The sequence below is a fragment of the Ochotona princeps genome, chromosome 23, assembly GCF_030435755.1.
Source record: "Ochotona princeps isolate mOchPri1 chromosome 23, mOchPri1.hap1, whole genome shotgun sequence".
Classification (NCBI taxonomy): domain Eukaryota; kingdom Metazoa; phylum Chordata; class Mammalia; order Lagomorpha; family Ochotonidae; genus Ochotona; species Ochotona princeps.
In genome coordinates this window covers 7,482,547-7,504,220 of record NC_080854.1, presented here as the reverse complement: position 1 = coordinate 7,504,220, position 21,674 = coordinate 7,482,547, and positions in this window count along the sequence as shown.

Sequence of the window (21,674 nt, the reverse complement as noted above, 5' to 3'; positions counted from 1 at the left end):
AAGACAAAAAAAAAAACCCCCACAATTTGAATAATCAGACCCAAATATGGCAGAGATGTCTGGATTCTTTTTTAAAGATTTTATTGCAAAGTCAGATATATAGAGAAGAGGAGAGACAGAGAAGAAGATCCAGCCACAACGGCTGGAGCTGAGCTGATCAAAGCCAGGAACCAGGAGCTTCTTCCAGGTCTCCCATGTGGGTGCAGGGTCCCAAGGCTTTGGGCTGTCCTCCTGGCACATGAAAACGAAGTCTGTAGCCACTAGGCTATAGTGCCAGACCCAATGTTTGGATTCTTAAATTGGGAACTTAAAAATAACTGCTTGACATGCCACAGGACTTACTGGGCAAAGCAGACCACATGCAACAGGAAATGGACAATGGATGCAGAGATGAAGATTCTAAGAAAGAACCTAAAAATAAAAATCAAACCACAACAAAACAAAAAACAAACCTCACTAAAGATTAAAACAAAACAAAACATACAACAGGAATGAAGAATGCCTTGGGTAGGTTTATATGGGATTTTCAAATAGTTAATGGAAATATATATGATCAAAAAAAATCTATGCATGAAGTCCAAAAATTTCTGCACTAAAATAAACCTATTTTTGGCTCTATTTTTCTAGTAACTTTTTGAAGTACCTTCATATTAATGGGATAAATATGCCTGAAGAAAGTATTTCTGAGCATGAGTCTATTTCAATAAAACCTTTCAGAATAGAAAAGCAAAGAAAACCTATGCCAGGGATGAGGGGAAGGGGGTTGGAGAACAGCACCCCAGAACTATAAGACACCTCTACAAGATGTTACTCGGTATAATGAGAATATCAGAGGAAGAAAGAATAAAAAGAACAGAAAAAATATCTGAAAAATAGCAACTCAGAATTTCCCCCATGTATACATGAGACTCCAAATGACAGTTCCAGGAGGCTCAGAGAGAAAGCAGGACAAATGCACCAAAACCACACGTAGGTACCTCCTTTTCAAATTACAGAAAATCAAAAGGCTAAAAAATACTCCTGAAAGAAATCAGAGGGAAAACAAATTTGCCTACAGAGCAAAAGGCATAAAAATCACATGCAATTTTTCAGAAACACATACAAGAAACTAGAGCTAAGTGAAATATTTGAAATATTTTGGAAATGGTTTAGAAAGAAAAAAAAATCAGCCAAGTTACAATTCTTACTGTAGCATTTGAAATTTTTCTTCAAAAGTAATGGAAAGAGAGAATCAAGATGGTGGAATAGGGTAAGGACACATTTAAACAGAGGGAGAAACATTAGCCAGGGAGAAGCAGAGAGGGCAGATTCCAGGAAGAATCAACAACAGAAGAGCAACAACAGAGGAGCACCTAGAGACTGACAGACAAAGGAAAGCAGGAGAGACAATGGTGTGGTGTTGCAGTGACCAGATACTCCGGCAGCATTCAGAATATAGTGATCTGAATTGCCAGAGCTCCACCAGCAGTCAGGTGGGAAAGAAAGTTTACCGGGATCACAGGAGGTGAACCCAGACAGAGAACTGTCTGTCCTGCTTATTTGTTTGATTTGACCAGTAGCAGACACAGAGCAGCAGATCCCAAACTGGCAATGCAGGAACTGGGTTGATTTCACAGCCAAACTGGACACCATGTTGTACAGGAAGGCAAAGGCTATGGGACAGGACTGTGCATACACTAAGCTGGAAGTGAACTCATATCTGGCTCAGTAAAATGCAATGATGTGGTATCCTACAGGTTCCACCCAAAATAGGTCTGGGTAGCCCTGAGATCTGATAGCCAGCAGGTCAAAAACTCTAGTAGTGGCATGTAAGGTGCCATTTGTAGAGGAAGGCAAAGGCTTTGAGACTGCAGGGACAACAATGAGCTGGGATGCACTGACCTTGGAGTGGTCCCACACTGAAAATAATAGTTTAGCATATTATGACTCAAAATAGGTCTATGTGACCAGTAGGTTCCAGCAAGATCAGCACCACCAACAACCCAGCTATTTAAGACACCTAGTGTCTACCGAATCCTGGGAACTACTCAAACAGGAAGAAAGGTTGTACAGACAACAGTACAGCCTCAGCATGTTATCACAGGAGCTGGAGAGTAGTAAGCCAGGAGCTGGGGCTACAGAGACCATGGTGGAAGTCTAACAAAAGAACCCATATCTAGAACTCATGAAGAGAGTGGCACAGGTGACTACAAACAAAGAACTGGGTACCAACCACAATAAGTAAAATTAAATTGTAAACCTGTGGGTGACACAGCTTAGAAACCTGCCCTAAGGAGAAGAATCTGATAACCAGAAGTACAATGACAAAGAGAAAAGAAGAGACAGAGGCACAATGAATATTACAGAAGACTCCCTAGCAAAGGAGCAAAAGCCTTTGCCAATCTCAGAGTTAACTGAGGAAGAAATCGAGAAAATGGGAGATACAAAATTCAGAGAACTCGTTATAAAGCTTATCAACAATGAGAAGCATATACAGGAGTTTAAGGAAGTTAAGGAGTAAATAACACAGGAAATAGAAACACTGAAACAAAATCAAGCCAAATTATTGGAAATGAAGGATGAAATAGAGCAAATTAAAACTTCAGTGGAAAGTCTCAATAACAGGATTAAGGAGGAAGAAGAAAAAAATCTCAGAATTGGAAGGTATTTCTTGTCACAAAGGGGAAACAGTCAAAAAACTGGTTCAACCTTAAAAAAAAAAAGGAATTCAAGAATTAAGATGCACTATTAAAAGCCCAAATGTAAGAGTTATGGGAATTCCGGGAAGGTGCAGAAAGAGAAGCTGGGTTTAAAATGTATTTAACGAAATAATAAAGGCAAATTTCCCTAATATGCAAAAGAATTGGGAAACAGCATCCAGGAAGGGTATATAACTTCCAACAGGGTCGACCAAAAGTCATCATCACCAGGACACATGATAATCAAACAGTTGAACATAAGGAAAATATCCTTAATTGTGAATGTGGAAAAAATCAATTGGCATATAAGAAATGACAATTAGATTCACAGCTGATCTCTCACAGGAAACAGGCCAGAAGAGAACGTAATGACATATTCTAGATTCTAAAAGCAAAAAATAGTTGGCCCAGGATAACATACCCAGCAAAGTTCTCCTTTGTCTTTGAAAGTGAAATAAAGTAATTCCACAGTAAAGAAAAGTTCAAAGAACATGCCTCTTCCAAACCTGCCCTACAAATGTCACTTAAAGATGTTCTCTTGACAGAGAAAAGGAATAGCACCCACCAAAACCACAGGCAAATAAGAAGAACATCCCAGTAAATTAACAACAGAAGATTAAATCAATGAATAACCCATTGCTAAAACGACAGGACCAAATTACCACATATTTATATTAACCCTGAATATAAATGACTTCAACTCATCATTCACATGTCATAGATCAGTAGACTGGATTAAAAAAGCAAAACCCATCTATTTGTTGCCTACAGGAGTCACATCTCACCAACAATGAGGAAATTTATTGCCAGTAGACGTGGAAGTTCTTCTAGAATAAAGGAAATTTATACAGGTCAGAAACTGAGATCTATGCTAAGAAAAGAAGAGCATCCAACAGGAGCAAGTTAAGGTAAAATAATAAAAATCATTTCTCCTCATTGTTTAATTTTTTTTTAGAAAATGATTATTTATTTGAAAGACAGAGTAGGAAAGAGAATGAGATCTTCCACTCACTTGTTCACTTCCCAAGCACTTACAAACAATGTGACTGGCCCAGCCCTAGGATCCAGGAAGTCCATTTGGGTCTCCCATGGGCATAGAAACAACCCAATTATTTGAACCATCATCTGCTGCCTTCCAGTGTGCATTAACAGGAAGCTGATTGAAAGCCGAGTAGCTGGGAGTCTGATATGGGAACCAGGAAGTCGAAGCAACCACTTAACCCATTGCTGCATGAGGCGTGCCTTTAGTTTTCATATTTTCAACTGATGTAATAACTGATAACAATCGGTACAAATGACAGCAACAATATATTTGTTTATATATATGCACAAATACTTATGATGTTTTGCATGAATGAATGAAATGAATGATAGTATTGATTCAAGGCATGGGATGCAGGAATTAAAATTATTTAGGTTTCACTGTGAAGTGACAAAGTCTTATTTGAAAGTGGGCTTGGAAGGTCTCTGGCAGCTCAGCCTGATTTTATAGTGGTTAATACTCTGCCTTGTGAAAGTGGAATTGGATAAGTTATAAATGTATATTGCAAAATCAAGGCCAACCACTCAGAGTGAAAAGGGAAGTACAATTATTAAGCTAAAAAGAGATGGGAAGCAGAATCCCATAAAATGTTCAACCAAAATGATGTAAAACATCTAAGTCTAAGAACAAACAGCAACGTCAGTAAATAGAAAATAGTAACAAATAGGGTGGCCGTTATTTCAGCTATATAAACAGTCACTTTGGAAAGCAAAGTGAACGAAGTAATTAAAAGACAGAACTTGTCCAAGTAAATCAACAAACAAGGTCCTCAGTCATGTGATTTTTCACAAACATCTACTTCAAGTGTTAAAAAATATACAGATTAAAAGTAAATGAATAGAAAGAAAGACATATCAAGCTAACACTAGTCAAAAGAAAGGAAGAGTGGTTATGTTATTTTTAGACACAAAAGACACATCGAGGAAAATTTTCAGGAATGAAGAGCTGCATTCCGTAACAAAAAAAGTGTCGATTCTTCCAGAAGACAGAGCAATCCTTGAAGTGTGTGTACCTACCATACATTTTAGAAACTTTAGAACTAAAGGAGAAACAATTGAATCCACAATAATGATTGGAGAAATTAACACTCCTCTCAGCAACAAACATCCAGCAGACAGAAATTCAGTAAAGAGCTAATTAACTCAACAGGACTATCAACAACTGGGTATAACTGACACCTACCTACTACTACTTCATCTCACAAAAACAGAGCGTACAGTTTTCTTAAGCTCACACAGGCATTCATCAAGATAGACTATATTTGGGCCACAAAGCACATTCCCACACATTTAATATTACAAAAATAATAAAATGTCTGCCTTCAGATCACCACAGAATTATTAAACTAGAGATTAATAGCAAAAAGTCAACCAGAATTTACAAACTATTTTGAAATTAAACAACACACCTCTAAGTAATGCATGGGCCAAAGAATAAATCCCAAGAGAAATTCTAATTAAATGAATATTAAAGCACAACTAACCAAAATTTGTGGGATTCTGAACAAACAGTGGTTAGAGAAAAATAAATTTTAGTATTAAATATATATGTCAGAAAATCATAAAGACGTAAATTTGGTAATATAATCAACCACCTTAGGAAACTAGAAAAAGCAACACAAGTTAAATCCAAAGTAGAGAGATGAAAATAAAAAATAAAATTAGAATGTAAATCAACTAAGTTGGAAATAGAAAAACCAATAGATATAGTCAGTAAGATCATTAGTTCTTTGAGAATATCAATACAATTGGTAATCCTTTAGCCAAGCTACCTCAGAAAAAAAGAAACACAGTATTAATATCAGAAACTAAAGAAGAGATTTCCCCTAGAGAACCCGTGTGCATTAAAAGGAATAAAAACACCACGAGCACCTCTATTCCAACATATTTACATCCTACACAGAACACTTAATAACACAATCCGTCGAAGTTCACATAAGAAGAATTAGGTAGTCTGAATGAGCTTGAGGTCACATTCACTAAAGACATTTCATTAATAATTAATAACATTTCAAAACAGCAGTACGCCCACTTGCATTCACAGGTGAATGCTACCAAATATTTAAGGAAGGAGTCCTATCAATTTTCTACAATCTCAGAAAGCAGCAGAGGAAGCCCTTCCGAACTTGTTCTACAAGGGCAGCATTTCACTAATACCAAAACCAGATTCAGATAGATACTAACAGAAAACTACAGGCCGTCTATGGCCATACCACCCTGAATGCACCCGATCTCGTCTCATCTCGGAAGCTAAGCAGGGTTGGGCCTGGTTAATACTTGGATAGGGGAAAACTACAGACCAATGTCCCTCATGAGCACAGACACAAAATATTAGTGAATTAAATCCAATATGCCCAAAAGTACAAGACCACATCCAAGGAAGATTTGCCCCAGGCACAGAAGGTTTGTTGATCATTTAAAAATTAATTCATGTAATCCATCATACTAACTGGCTACAGAGGAAAAATCATGTGTCCACATCAATGCATGGATTCAAAGCATTTTATATGATAGCAAACCCACTCATGGTTACCAAAAGGTCTCAATAAACTAGGAATAGAAGGGGTAGCTCTCAATTTGATGATGATTATCCATAACAAACCTATTACATCATATTTAATCATGAGGAATTAGAAGCTTTCTTTCTAAGATTAGAAATAGGCAAGGACATTGCCCCATCATCACAACTACTCCATGTTGTCTTGAAAGATTTGTCTTGCATACTAAGACAAGGAAAGCTATACTGATGGAAAGCAAGAACTAAAGTAATATTTGTTTGCAAGTGGCAATTATCTGTGTAGAAATACCCCAAAAAATGACCCCCAAAATTCTTAGAAATAATTATTATTATTCTTAGCAGCAATTCTTACAGGACAATTAATATAAGAATGTCAATAATTTTCCTTGAAGACTAACCACAAACAAGTAGAACTTGAAATAATAATTTAAAACACAACATCCATTTACATTAACATCCTAAAAGCGCAAAATATAAAACTAACTTAAAAACCTGTGTACAATGTATATATATATAAGAAAAACTATAAAACTGTTATGCAAGAAATCAAAGCACTAAATAAATTAAGATATTCAATATTCATAGACATGCAGCTCCATGGCTGTCGCTGGGAAAGCAGTCAGGGATGGCATAAAGCCTTGGGACCCTGCACCTGCCTGGGAGACCTGGAGGAGGCTCCAGGCTCCTGGCTCCTGGCTCCTGGCTCCTGGCTCCTGGCTCCTGGCTCCTGGCTCCTGGCTTGGGATCAGCTTAGCTCTGGCCATTGCAGTGATTTGGGGAGTGAGTCAGCAGATTGAAGATTTTTCTCTCACTAGCTCCTTCTGTCTGTGGTTCTGACTTCCCAATTTTTTAAAAAAAAATAGATAAATCTTTAAAAAAATTATAAATAATCTATAATCAAAGTATACAAGAAGAAAAAGAAACTATGCCATTTTAAATAAATTGAATATCCTCAGGTATGGGTTGCTGGAACTAATCCTCCACAAACATGGAGGAACAATTATATTGGCTAAAACTATGACTGACACTGCAGAAGAGAACTGAGAGCCCAGGAACACAATCACAGTGTACCGATCATTGACGAGGGGGTCTGGCATTGCCAAAGGCAACACAAGTTAGCACAAGTAGTCTCTTGCTCTTAAGGTCTGGAACAACTTGAAATTAATAGACAGAAAGTGAACCTAAGCAAAGATCTTCTACCCTTCCCAAAAATGGAATGAAAATCTAAAGTGCAGAACTATAACATTAAAAGACAACAGAGAAAAATCTAGAAGATTTGGTGTCTTATTATTTTATTTCTGGTTTTTTTTTTTTTTTTTTTTGTCATGGCCTTACACCATGTTCGTTCATTCTTTTAAGTTTTTCAAAAATATTTCAGACATAGAAGTATACATACTTACAGGGTACCAAGCGATGTTTCACTATGAGTATGCATTGTACAATCAGGGTGAACATCTTTATTCATTAACATTTAATTAAAATGAAAACATCTCAAACCCTATCTTCCAGGCTTTTTAAAATAGAGAAATACACAAACATTGATGTATTTGTTAACATTAGTTTGCTGACTGTATATTTCTCTTTTAAATTAGTTTTGCTAATATTTTCAAAAATTCTGTTCTGTTCTGTGAAAGAGGCTGACGAGAAAGAAAGATACATCATAGACAGAGAGAAAATATTTGCAAAAGATAGAACTGATTAAAGGCTGTTACAGAAATAATTAAAATTTCTTCATAGCCAGCAGTAAGAAAATGAGCAATCCAGCTAAAAAGTAGGCAAATGATTTGAATAGACACCCCACTGAAGAACAGATACAGGGGACAATACAAGCGTAATTCAAAAAAGGCAGATAGCATTATCTTTCAACTCTATTTTCTATGAAAGTTTGGAAGTACCCCTAGAAACACATGAAACAGTGCCCCGTATCATATGCCCTCAGGGAAACTGGTATTAAAACAACACTAAGACATCACTACACACTTGGTAGAACAGCTGAAGCCCACTGACAGCACAGGAATATTTATTTGTTGGTGGTCAGAATGTAAAATGGCACAGTCACTTTGGAAGACATCTGATATTTTTGTATATAAAAACTGAACGTATTACATAATCTAGCAACCTTGCTCCAATATATTCATCCAAATGAGTGGAAAACTTATGTCCAGGCTGAAGACTGAGTGCATGATATTGATAGCAGCTTTATTCATAATTGCTAAACCTCAAAAGGGAACATTTACAAATGTAAAAATCACTTTCAGTGGGCAGGTTATAAAAATAATAAAAAAAATAATAAAACAGGTCCCGGGCCCAGCGCAATAGCGTAGTGATTCAAGTCCTCGCCTTGCACACGCACAGGGATACCATACGGTCGCTGGTTCTAACCCCGGCCAACCTGCTTCCCATCCAGCTCCCTGTTTGTGACCTGGGAAAGCAATTGAGGGTGGCCCAAAGCCGTGGGACCCTGCACTCATGTGGGAGAGCCAGAAGAGCTCCTGGCTTCTGGCTTTGGATCAGCGCAGCACCAGCCATTGCGGTCACTTGGGGAGTGAACCATCGGACAGAAGATCTTCCTGTCTGTCTCTCCTCCTCTCTATATATCTGCCTTTCCAATAAAAATAAATAAATCTTTTAAAAAAAAACAGGTCCCAGGTAGAACTCAATCCACAAGCTATAGTTTGCAAACTTGTGTAGGACTAGGGTGATCCTACAGTATTTTTCAGGCATGGTGGAAATATTCTATACTTCTGCCAAATGTGGTTGTTGAGGAGTTGAAGTGTGTCTAGGGTAACACACTTCTCCCCCTTCCATCCCTTCCATTTTTCTTTAACAGTGTTACTGTGGTATCTTTCCCTCCATCCATTTACTTTGTACATATAATAAATCCTTAGTTTGTTCAACGATAGGAATGTGACCCAGTTTGGAGTTGGGCTGCTAAGAATATTATGGGGCGTTTGCTGCGGTTGTCCAGAAAAATTTCACTATTAATAGTAAGAATTTATGCTTCAAATTTCTTTGCTCGAAAAGCAAATAGATAGACAAGTCCTAGTCTCCCTAAGTGCCTACAACAGACACTCAGCAGCCGGGGCTGGGCCAAGCTGCAGTCAGGAGACTAGGACTCTATCTGAGTGTCCCACATAAGAGGATGGGACCCCAACCTACTGCGTCCCAGAGTGTGCGTTGTCAGGAAGCTAGAACCAGGAGCAGGGCACTCTGACACAATGTATGCATCCCAAGCAGCATCTTAATGATTTTGCTAAAAACCTACCTTGGAAATCTCTTTTTCACTTTTTGAAAATTATCATTTGCCTTTGACTTAATGTCAAAGTAGCACATTTGCTGTTGGCTTCCGTGTTTTTACCTAGGAAAATCAGCCCTGGAATGAAGTTGATACCTGGATAGAAGACCGGTTCCTTTGTAGCAATACTCACCTTGTAGAAGTTAGATTGTCTTCTCAGCAGGCAGGTAGTATGTAAACCAATATACCTTTGAATCATTTTCTGATTATTGCAGTCCAGAACATGCTAACATCTACCACTGATTCTTTTTTTTTAAAAGATTTATTTTATTTTCATTACAAAGTCAGATATACAGACAGGAGGAGAGACAGAGAGGAAGATCTTCTGTCTGATGATTCACTCCCCAAGTGACCGCAACGGCCGGTGCTACACCGATCCGAAGCCAGGATCCAGGAACTTCTTCTAGATCTCCCATACGGGTGCAGGGTCCCACGGCCTTAGGCCATCCTCTGACTGCTTTCCTAGGCCACAGGCAGGGAGCCGGATGGGAAGTGGAGGCGCCGGGATTAGAACCAGTGCCCATATGGGATCCCAGTGCGTTCAAGGCGAGGACTTTAGCTGCTAGGCCAGGGCGCTGGGCCCTCTACCAGTGATTCTAAGTAGCACATTTCCCCCATAATCTAAAAGTCTCTAAAACTTACATGAGTCTTACAATCTACAGCATGGCATAGTTAATCTGGTAGAATTCTTTCCCTTCATTTGGGTACACAAAAGAATGGCATGTGTCATAATTGGTAGTGGCTTAGATCTGATGCAATCCATTTGACTTGATGAATACTCAAGTCTTTGGGGTATTGTTTCTCTTTTGCTTCATTTTTTCCCTTTTTTGGTGGTAGGGTAGGAGTAGGGGTGGCATTTATAATTGTTTAACTCTCCAAGCCAGCTTTGCGGCCAATATGGTTTCCCTTTGATTTTATACATCCCCCAGAATTATGGAGCAAGATTATTATTTGTGCGTCAACATATATTCAGAGCATGCCTGATTGAATTTTAGTATCCCCATAGGATTTCATTGCTTGAAGAGTTCAGTCTGTTTTGTGAACTAAAGGCAATAGCAAAACACCATCTAAAATTGGAAAGATCACTAGGGAACTTCAACTATGAATTCAAGAAGATTGTTCAGAGGCTGACACAGCCTGGTAATACCCAGGCACTGAATCAACTGGCCTTGTATAAAATGAAAAGAAGGGCGACTGCTTAATTGTATGCTTGCTGTATACCATTGTCCCCAGCTACTGAAGGGCAACCTAACAGTGAATTACTTTTCTGTTATTATTAGATTTTTAACATTCTTTTTGTTTTATTGTAAAAATCCAGCATAATACAAGCATATTATTATGGGTTTTAAGTCAAGAACCATCAAGCTCTACCATTAATTCAAACATACTGAAATCCAAAGTAAACACCCTCTGTAATGAACCAAAACTGTCAATTCACATTGAATTGTTTTATTACAAAAAGAAGTCTTTTTGGCAACTTTCCCCTCTATTCGACCCCCAAATCTCTTCTGAAAATAAGAAGAAACTACAGTAAGAAATACATTCCCATTTCATACTTTCAACAACAATAAAAAGATAGAATACCTAGGGAAGTATGCGACGTATTTGCAGAACACAATCAAAGCCTGAGACACCTAAAAGAGGCCTTGAATAAATTCATATGACACTTTGCATTTGGAAATATGACACCAACCTTTCACAAAATGCTTAACAGATTTACAGATTCTTCATTAAAAAATCTAAGAAACATGGGCACAGGGAAGTGAGACAAAGCGATCTTACAGACAAAGAGTCAAGAAAGCCAAGAAGATATTGGAAGGGAAGATGAATGAAAGAGAAGTTGCCCTAACAAATAATATAACCTCAATAATTAAAACAGTGCACCCTGACAGAAGAATTGACACGTGGATCAATGTACTAGATTTGATAGCCCAGAAATCGACCCCATTATTGATGCGATCTTAGTATGTATTAAACATAGATTACAAATCATTGAGAAAATAAATGATTATTGAACAAATGATGCAGGGACAAATGGTTGACTATTTGGAAAAAGAGTCAAAATACCACTATAAATAAATTACAATGAGTAGCCTTTTAACCAATAAATATTAGAGTTAAATACAGATTGGAAGGATCTCCTTGAAGCATTAATGATGGAAGATTAAATCACAACAAAAGATGAAGTATACATGTTTATCTCCCCTTTTGTTCTTAATACATATGGAAGTGGGGAGTTTGAAAGAATGGCATGTATGAACTAACAAGTGAATAAAGTCAGAATCATCAGTATATCAGAAATCAATTAAGTCCAGGAAAATGGAAAGCAGCAGAAAACTACAGCTCACAGCAAAATAGAAAAAAGGTACTCCTTTTTTTCTCATAAATCTAACAAACAGGTGTTCTCACAGGATGATTCCTGGACCCACAACATTAGCATAACCTGGGAAATGTCAGAAATGTAGCTTTTCACAGCACACTCACTGGGACTGTGATCCAGTGAGCCAGAGTCTAACAAGGCTTCAAGGTGATTGTAAATCTGAGAACTCCTGTCTAAGAAAAACTTCGTGTTGAGTCAAATACAGATACCAAGGGACTTCCAGAACTATCAGCAGAATAATCAAGTAGAAGTCTCTATTCCAAGCATCTGATCAAATGAACCTCCTCTCCATTGTTCAGGACACTGAGGAGTGCTTAGCTTGAATCACTTTCGAAACAAAGGGTGGGGCACTTGGAATAGTGCTTGAAACACCATTTCCATTTGGTGTGACTTGGTTTGAGTCCCAGGAATCCAGTTTCCTGATGCTGCAGGTGATGGCTCGGGTAGCTGAGCTTTTGCCATCACGTGTGGAAGACCCCGTTGTTCCTGGCTTTGGCCTGGTCCGGTTCTGACTGTTGTGACCAATTGAACTGATGATGGAAGATTCTCTCTTTCTCTCCCTCCCACCTCATCCTTTCTTTGTTAGGAAGACTCCTAAGAGATGAACGTGGAGGTTGGAGGAACAGACTGCAGACGCTGAGGATTTCCTACCCTCCCAAGGCAGAGGCAGAGGGGGAAGCAAAATGAAGAGATTGTTATTCCCAGAATGATTGACACACAATATGGCTCCCTAATGTTGTATTGAAGACAAGCAGAGAATCCCACAGTTGCCTTGGGGCTGACGAGATGGGGATCTGCCAAAGGCAAATCACTGTCTTCAGGCAAGTGCCACTGGTGGGAACAAAGTTTATCTGAAAGTAAAATAGTCGTTTGGGGCTGGTGTTGTGGTGCAGTTAATTAAGCTACCGCCTGCAGCACCAACATCCCATGTCCGAGCACCAGCTTCACTTTTTGATACAGCTTCCTGCTATTGTGCCTTAGGTAGTAGTAAGAGCTGGTCTAAGTATTGAGCCCCTGAAACCAAAGTGGAAGACCCAGATGGAGTTCTGGGGCTCCTGTTTGTGTCTGGACTAGATCCAGCCATTGTGGTCATTGGGGAGCCAACCAATCTATGAAAGATATCTCTTGTTCTCTCTGCCACTCTGCCCCTTTCAAATAAACAAATAAATAAAAATCTTTATTTTAAAAAAAGGAATAGAATAGTCACTTAGCCATCTTTACATCTTAGCCACTATATTCCATTCACATGTTTTTCTGAGCTCTTATTCACCAATGGGTAAACAAACATGCTTTTTGGCTATGAAACCTTTTTGTCCAACCTAGAGCAGCCATTGCGTTATATGAAGAGTCAGAGAGTAAACACTTTCAGCTTTGCGGTTCTGTTCTCTGTTACAACTACCCACTTCTGCCACTGGAGCACAAAAGCAGTCTTAAGAAAGTGGCCACACAATCAGTAATTGCAAAAACATGGAAGCAGCCAAAATGCCCATCAGCAGAGGACTGGATAAGAAAGCTATGGTTCATCTACTCCATGGAATACTACTCAGCTATTAAAAAAAACAAAATGCAGTTCTTTGTGGCCAAATGGGCCAAACTGGAAACCATAATGCTAAGGGCAATGAGCCAATCCCAAAAGGTTAAATACCACATGTTTGCCTTAATTTAAGGTGATATGATGTTATGTTAGGTATGTTGTATGTTGTGTATCAACTAAAATTGAAATGTCAATGAGGTGGTCACAGAAGGTGGTTAAGAACTCGCATTTACTTTTAACATATTGGTTACTCATTACTATGTCAATTAATTCCATAATGATGTAAATTTTTCCTGATGGTATGTTGGAGCTTTTAATTGATCGGGATGATACTCTGCTGGCTCTGTCTTCAGACCAGAGAGGGTATACCTAAGAAGCCATTGAACTTGACTGGACAATAAGATGCTGGACTCTATGTTTGGTATATGCTTGCAATGGGGGAATCTCAACTGAACTTGAACTGTGGTTATGCAACAAGGTGGAGGAATCCATCATGGTGGGAGGGTTTGGGGAGGGGTGGGGAGAACCCAAGTACCTATGAAACTGTCACATAATACAATGTAATTAATGAATTAAAAATAATAAATAACAAATAATAAAAAAAGAAAGTGGCCACAGGCAATGCAAGGGAACTTATAAAAACTCATGGAAAATAAAGCTAAAAGTTTCTTTAGGTACAAATAATTTTGAAATCCATGCATAAGGGGCATCTTCCAAAAGTTCATGGAAAAGTATATCATGTTCAAATTAGGTATGTAGTTCAATATTTTTTTCTTCTGCTCCTGAATTAATTTACCTTGTAATTCCATTTTTCCATGAACATTTTGAAATTTCCTCATTCAGGTCAGGAGTTGGGGATGAAGCAGTGAACAGTTTGGGCTTTGCTGATTATGCAATCTCTGATACGCTTGTTGAAATGTGATTGCAGTCACACAGACCACCAACATATCACAGGGTATGCTCCTATAAAGGTTTACTTCCATAAACAGGTGGACAAGACACATTTGGCCCTTGTGCCATAGTTTGTCAGCTCCTGATCTAGGTAGACAAGATCCAGGCAGAACACACATTCTATAAAGATAAGCTTTATTGCATAGGTTTTGTTTTTTGGAAAGGCAGAGAGAATGCGCCTTGATCCATCAGTTCACTCCCCAAAGGCTCACAGCATCCACAGCTGTACTAGGCTGAATCAGGAGCTGGGAACTCCATCCAGGGCAGTAGCACGCACCTAAGTACTTGAGCCATCACCGGCTGCTTCCCAGGGTACGCACTGACAATAAGCTGGAATTGGTAGTGGAGCTTGGATTGAAACGTGGGCATCCTGAGTGGCAGCTTAACCACTAGGCCAAACATCCAGCCCAAAACATGGGTTCTAAACCTTCTGAACCTCTAAGTACAATAGAGGGAGTTAGTCATCATCTAGTTTTTCTGTTTATGTTACATTTGTAATGACAATAAAAAGAAATGGCTTTCATTGGACATTCTGGCTGGACCATAAAATGAAGCAACAAATGAATGAGTTAAGCTGGACAATAAAAAGAAGAAAACCAGAAAGCAGGGAAGTGGACAAAGGAACCTGGAGTGTGCTGGAAAGAGATTATCAAAGCCACAGAAGAGGTAGCTGGTTTGGTTGGGGAGGCATGTAGCTAAATGGTTCTCATGGAAACCAAGTGTACCAGTTGCATGAGAAATAGCTGAAGGGACCAGCAGAGGACTGCTTGATCCTGACAGGTAGCTGCTAATTAGCAATCAAAACCTAATTGAGATTAACAGCTGTTTTTCTAACAGTTACTAACAGGAAGGCAGGCACGGTATGAAGCTCATCCAAGCTCTAAAAGCTGCTTTTTTAACATCAGAAAACGAGCATAGTGGAGCAACATGCCAAGCAAGCTTGAGAGATGAAAGTGGGCTGTGTACACAGAGCTCAGCTGATGGGCCAAAGAGGGCTGCATCCAGAGGACCAATTAGGATGTCTACAGGGGTGCTGGAGGCAGATGAAAGGGGGCAGGATGCATCCAGCACCGGGGAGTCTATTCACTGGCCGCTGTGGCTGAGTGACTGCCTGATTCTCGGGGAGAGAAGGGCACATTGCTGCAGCTCCCAGGACCCTCGGGTTAGACTAGAAATTCTTTCAATTGCAGCATCTGAAAGCCTTCCCAGCACCACCCCTGCATGCAGAAACGGCTGCTGTCGCCCTGCGGGCTGAACTTAGCTCATTTCCACCAGGTGAAGCTTATCACATGGTTAATCTGTCTGTCTTTGACATTCTTTCAGTGGCTCTTTTTCCATGACAGTTCCAGTCTAGTGGCTCTGAATGGATGCCCTCAATGAGCATCACTGGCAGAACTGGCGGCCACTACCCTAAGCGTGGCACAAGGCCAGGGAAGCAAAACACCAAGCCAGAGCTATTCATTGGGCCTCACAGATACAAGGCATGTGACTGCTTTGGACATTGCAACCTCTGGAAGACAAAGAGGATGACCATGTCATACCTACTACATGCCTGACGCAGCATGGGGTGCTGGGCACATAGAAATCCGTGAGATCTTCGTGACACTCCTAGGTGCACCTGTGTGCTCATGTCCTCCTCATTCTACAGTTGAGGAAACCAAGATGGAGGGGTTCAGAAGAAACATGCCCTGGTTCACCCAGCTGTGAGTGCTTGATATAGAGTCTGAACCTGTATGGCCAAACCTCACACCACAGCCCACAGCTCTTATCCTTGCCTGCCACCTCAGTGTTGATGCAGCAGCTCTGACATCATGGTGCATCCTGGACAAGAATCAGCTACCTCCTGCATGTGTGAAGGTTGAGTATCAACTGTACTACACGGTGCACCCTCTTACAGACATATACCATGTTTGTATATTAATAGTCCATTAATACTGAGCACATAAATCACTTCTTGATAACAAGGCTACTTCCCAGTTAAACTCAGACAAAAACAAGGGGAAAATCTGTACTGAACGCTTTTCTTATCATAAGTATTTTTTTTCTAACAGTTGACTTGTTTATTGAACAGGGCTTGTTTATTTCTCTTCCAGCTCTCTCTGCCACAGGCCATTTTCACAACCTGTAATTTTTTTTTTTGTTTCAGCAAATATTCACTGCTATTTTTAAGTGCTAATTGCTTCTTTATCACCATCTTTTACTTCTCATCCTGGGGTATGTAAACCCTAAAGTTCTCTCACTTAAAATAGCTTGCTCTGTATCTAGAGTAACAACTTTCTGTTACATCTCCTTCTCTTGGCTCCTCCTTCTACCTGCTCTCAAGATTGTTGTAAGGTGCTATTGATTAGGAATATACTTAGCAACTAGAACACAGATGCACTGCAGATGAGAATGCGAAATGGAAAGCAGTTTGGCAGTTTCTTATAAACTTAAAACAACAAACTTTGCTTGGAACTTACTCTTGAAAATTCCTCTAGCGAAATAAAAGCAAGTTGACAGAACAACCTGCTCATGAGTGTTTATAGCAGGTCTATTCACATTTGCCTAAAACTTGAATTTAAGTGTACTTCTGTGAGTGAATGGATAACAAATCAGGGTACAGCCATCTGACAACACAAAGCCAAGAACTACAGTGACACTCGGGAATAGGGATCACTCTTGAAAGCATTAAGTCAGCTAAAAGCCAGACCCAAAAGACTGCATCAAGTCTGATCCCATTTAAATGAAATTAGAGAAAAGGCAAAGCTAGAGTGTAGTTGCCAGGACTTAGGAGATGGGTGAAAGAACTGGGTGCAAAGGGAACAAGGGAAATATTGTGGGCTGATGACAATGGCTGCATAAACAATGGTTTAGTATCCTGGGGCTTTGGAATCTGAAATGAGCTCTATACAGCTGCCATAAACATCATGTAATTAAAGAGATGCTAAATGTCAGTTGCATTAATGCTGAGAAGATACAAATGCGACATCTGTGTTGAAAGCCAGTGAGAATCAGTATGTCTTTACTCCTGACTTGGAGAGCCCCAAAATGATTGCTTGAGCCTCCCAGCATTAGCGTCCTTAGCAAAATCATCCCTTTAATCCAAATTTTTTTTTTCTCTTCCTGATGCATAAGCCAGCCTGGGATGACTTCCGGTACCAGTAGCCACATTTTGCTGTGACTCATGATTGAATGTAGAATTGGCCTGCCCCACAACCCTCCTCACTTGCTCCTGCAGTTCTGCTTGGCCACCCTCCTCATTCCACTCAGGCTCTGGGTAGAAAGAGAAGAAGGAAAGAGAACTGATTGTGTTTTCATCTCACTCCCTTCTCTCAGGAATCTGGTCTGTCTTTGGACCTATGTGTGTGACAGACTGCACTCTGTCCTACACTGCAACCATCCTGAAGTCATCATTTCTTTCTATTAGCCTCATTCCAAGTGCATGCCATCACCACATTTCTCTAGAAGGGTCTGCGGTCAGCTGCAGAGCAGTCTGGCAGCCACCCCTAAAAACTTCCACATGACGAGATTCCAAAGTCACCTAGGGTCTGCAGTGACCACAACCAGAAGTGTCCCCATAGGATCTGCCTTCCTCCTTCCGGCCTGGAACTCAGTGCTTTGCTCTGTTTCCCAGGGTGACACCCTTTTGGTTCCCAGCCCTCTGTCTTTCCCTGACTGCTCTTTGCAGCAGAGCCCTGCTCCCAGGGGAGCACAGTCCCCAGGGATCTCTTGCTGAGCTTCTTTTAGTCTATGTTAGTTCTCTGTGGAATTTTATATTGTCAGTTCCTTCATTTCCAGGTAGATGACTCCCAAATTGACATCACAGCTTTGACCGCTCTCCTTCAACATAGGGTGTTTCTCCATGGTTACCATGACCTCTTCCTCTGGCCCTGCAGGTACCTCACATTCAAAAGTTAGTTAATGCCTCAAAAGACCAGGCTCGTGGTAGGTACGGCAAATATATAGGTGAATCAAGCACAGTTGATATATAAAAAAAAAAAAGTCTCACTGACCTGCAAGCTGCAGTCAACTCTAATGCCAGCCTCTTCCTTGCTTGAGGTCACTGTCATAATTAGCTTGTTAGGGCACATTTCTAACCCTGTGCCTCCTTATCCAGAAGCTTCCAATGCCTTCCATTGTTCATGGTGCAAAGTTGTGGCTCTTATAGCAAGAAGTGAAAATATATTGTAGCACGTATCTTTATTCCCAAATAAAAGACTCCCAGTGAAATAGGCCTTTACAGTACGATCCTAGTTTTTCTACCTTTGCCTATACCTACAATGCCATGATACACCACTTAAAACAGAAGAATATTAAACCTATAACTGTTACTAAAGGATTATACTACTATAATAATATGGAGGAAATGATGGGAAGGAAAAATGGCGAGGGAGAAAAGGGAAGGAAAGAAGGAAATTCCTAAACTTAGAAAACCGTATTATGGAAAATAATTTCAAAAATTAAAAAATAAATAAAGGTGCAGCTCTTGCTAAACCAGAGTGGCTTATTCTATTTCCCAGTTACTGAAAACTTCATTTTTTTAGCATTATTATCTGCTTATTGATTGGAAAGGTAAAGTTACAGAGAGTGAGGGAGAGACACAATGAGCTCCACCCGCTAGTTTACTGGTCAGGGCCAGGCCGGGCTGAGGCCTGGAGACTAGAACACCATTGTAATGGGGTGCAGCCAGGGATGCCTTGTGCCCGCTTGACAGGTTATTGACAGGTCGATTTCCACATCCTACCCTTCCTATCTCCTCTTGTGCCATTCAAGTTAACTGAAGGCGCAAAACCAGCTTTGGAGGCTCCTTGCCCATTCCCCGCCCCTCCTGTCTTCACCACTGAGAACAGCTGACAAGAGCTTCATTTACTCCGGGCTCAGAGCACCTCGCCCCTCCTCCCTCCTACTGTACTAAATTGGGTTAACAATAGAAAAACTTTGGTAACTCCCTTCATGCCAAAAACTTTGTATTGCATTGCTCTCAATATGCTTGGAGGATGAGAGGTTGAAAACCCGACTTTCAAGGCTCAGTGAAGTGCCTCCTGGAGTGTAGTGGGAGTTGCCATCACTAAGCTTGGGAAACAAAGACTCCTCCTGACATCCTACACTTGGGTCCAGTGTGATCTCCCTCACACTCCGCAACACCATCTGGATCTCTCATATGGGTGGCAAATGTCCACTTGAGCCACCCTCTGCTGCTTGCCCAGCTGCAATATCAGGGAGCTGGATCGAAAACGGAGCACCCAGAATTCAAATCAGTGCTTCCATGAGAGATGCCAGAACCACAGGTGGTAATTTAAAACCTCTGTGTCACAATGCAGGGCCCTTACTCTGTCTTTTAAGATTAGAATCACTGGGCCCAGCGCAGTAGCCTAGTGGCTAAAGTCCTCACCTTGCACGTGCTAGAATCCCATTTGGGCACCGGTCCTAATCTGGGCATCCTTGCTTCCCATCCGGCTCCCTAACTTGTGGCCTGGGAGAGCAGTCAAGGACAGCCCAAAGCCCTGGGACCCTGCACCCTTGTAGGAGTCCGGGAAGAGGCTCCTGGCCCCTGGCTTTGGACTGGCACAGTTTCAGCCGTTGTGGCCACTTGGAGAGTGAATCAACAGACTGAAGACCTTCATCTCTGTCTCTCTTCCTCTCTGTATATCTGCCTTTCCAATAAAAAAAAAATTAAAATCGTTGATATCAAACTCTTCCTTCAGCTACTGGGATTCACTACCTCTTTGAATTCCCTCTCTTGCTGTAATGGCACATATCCTAGTTTATTTTTGGCTACAATTCACATCCCACATGTGTTTCTGAGTTCTAGCAGCCATGTGCCAAGCTTCCTGAGCCGGGGAATTCAAGTGACTTCTCCTCTCGGACAGTTGTTCCTGAATAGTCACGCTCCTTGGTTCTGGGAACCCGGCAGCTGCTCTTCCAAGGTGTCCACAGGCTGTGAGAAATATCTGATCGTTTCATTTATTAAAAATTTCTCCCAGACAATGAAGAGGTCTTAACAATTCAGCAGTCTTTTGGAAAAACAATAAACATACACATTTAAGAGAAAACAATGCATTTCTTTCATTCAGACCCAAGCACCATTACTGAGGGAAGGGATTGATGGCTGCCCAGGGCACTGGAGACGAGGGGCTGGTCTGCTCCGGACCCGGCATGACGCCCAGGCTTCAGCCTGGAACAGGAGGGGCCACAGGAGCCAGTTACATCACTGACCTGGCGGGATTCCAGTTGACCAATGGCACACCTGAATGGACATTCCTTACATAGTTGGGGCACAGACAGCCCCTTTGGCTACCCACGTGTCTAGAGGAGTATAAAACTCCACACGTATCTCAGCTGCCCTTTGCGCCTCCCTCTTCCTTCCCCTCTGTGCGAAGGGGGCCCAGGAGTGGATTTTCCAATAAAGCTTCCATTACAAATCTGAACAACTTGCCAATATTATTCCACCAGCAGGCGGGCAGGCGGTGGTCATCATCTACCAGGGATGTATGTGCTGACTGGGCACTGTACAGCTCCATAAACCTTGGAAACAGATCGGAAACCTCCACTGTCCTTTCTTGCTCGATGTTGATTTTCCAGGTAACACTTATTATTATTTTAAAGATTTATTTATTTTATTACAAAGTCAGATATACACAGAGGAGGAGAGACAGAGAGGAAGATCTTCCGTCCGATGATTCACTCCCCAAGTGAGCCCCAATGGCCCGTGTGCGCTGATCCGAAGCCGGGAACCTGGAACCTCTTCCAGGTCTCCCACACGGGTGCAGGGTTCCAATGCTTTGGGCCGTCCTCGACTGCTTTCCCAGGCCACAAGCATCAAGCTGGATGGGACGTAGAGCTGCTGGGATTAGAACCGGCACCCATATGGGATCCCAGGGCGTTCAAGGCGAGGACTTTAGCCACTAGGCCATGCCGCCGGGCCCACTTATTATTATTTTTTTTAATCAGAGAGGATGACAAAACTCAGCTTTAGAAATATATGACATCTCTGAAAATGGCACAGCATAATCTAACATGAAATTGAATGACTATGAGCTGGTCCTTCTCACAGCATCTGACATAGTGCTGTTTTTTCCAAAAATGCAACGCCTATAGGGATTTCTGTAAGGTTTGAGTTCATGTTCAGAACCAGAAATCCACACAGAACAAAGTTTAACTTAAAGCAAGGTTCACTGGACCAGTACAGATCAGGCCAGGGAAGTTGTACCCAGGGGACGTGGGGAGGAGACAGCAAAGAGATAGGTGGTGGGAGAAAATAGAGTCTGACAGACTGCTCCCTGGTGGAAGACAGCCCA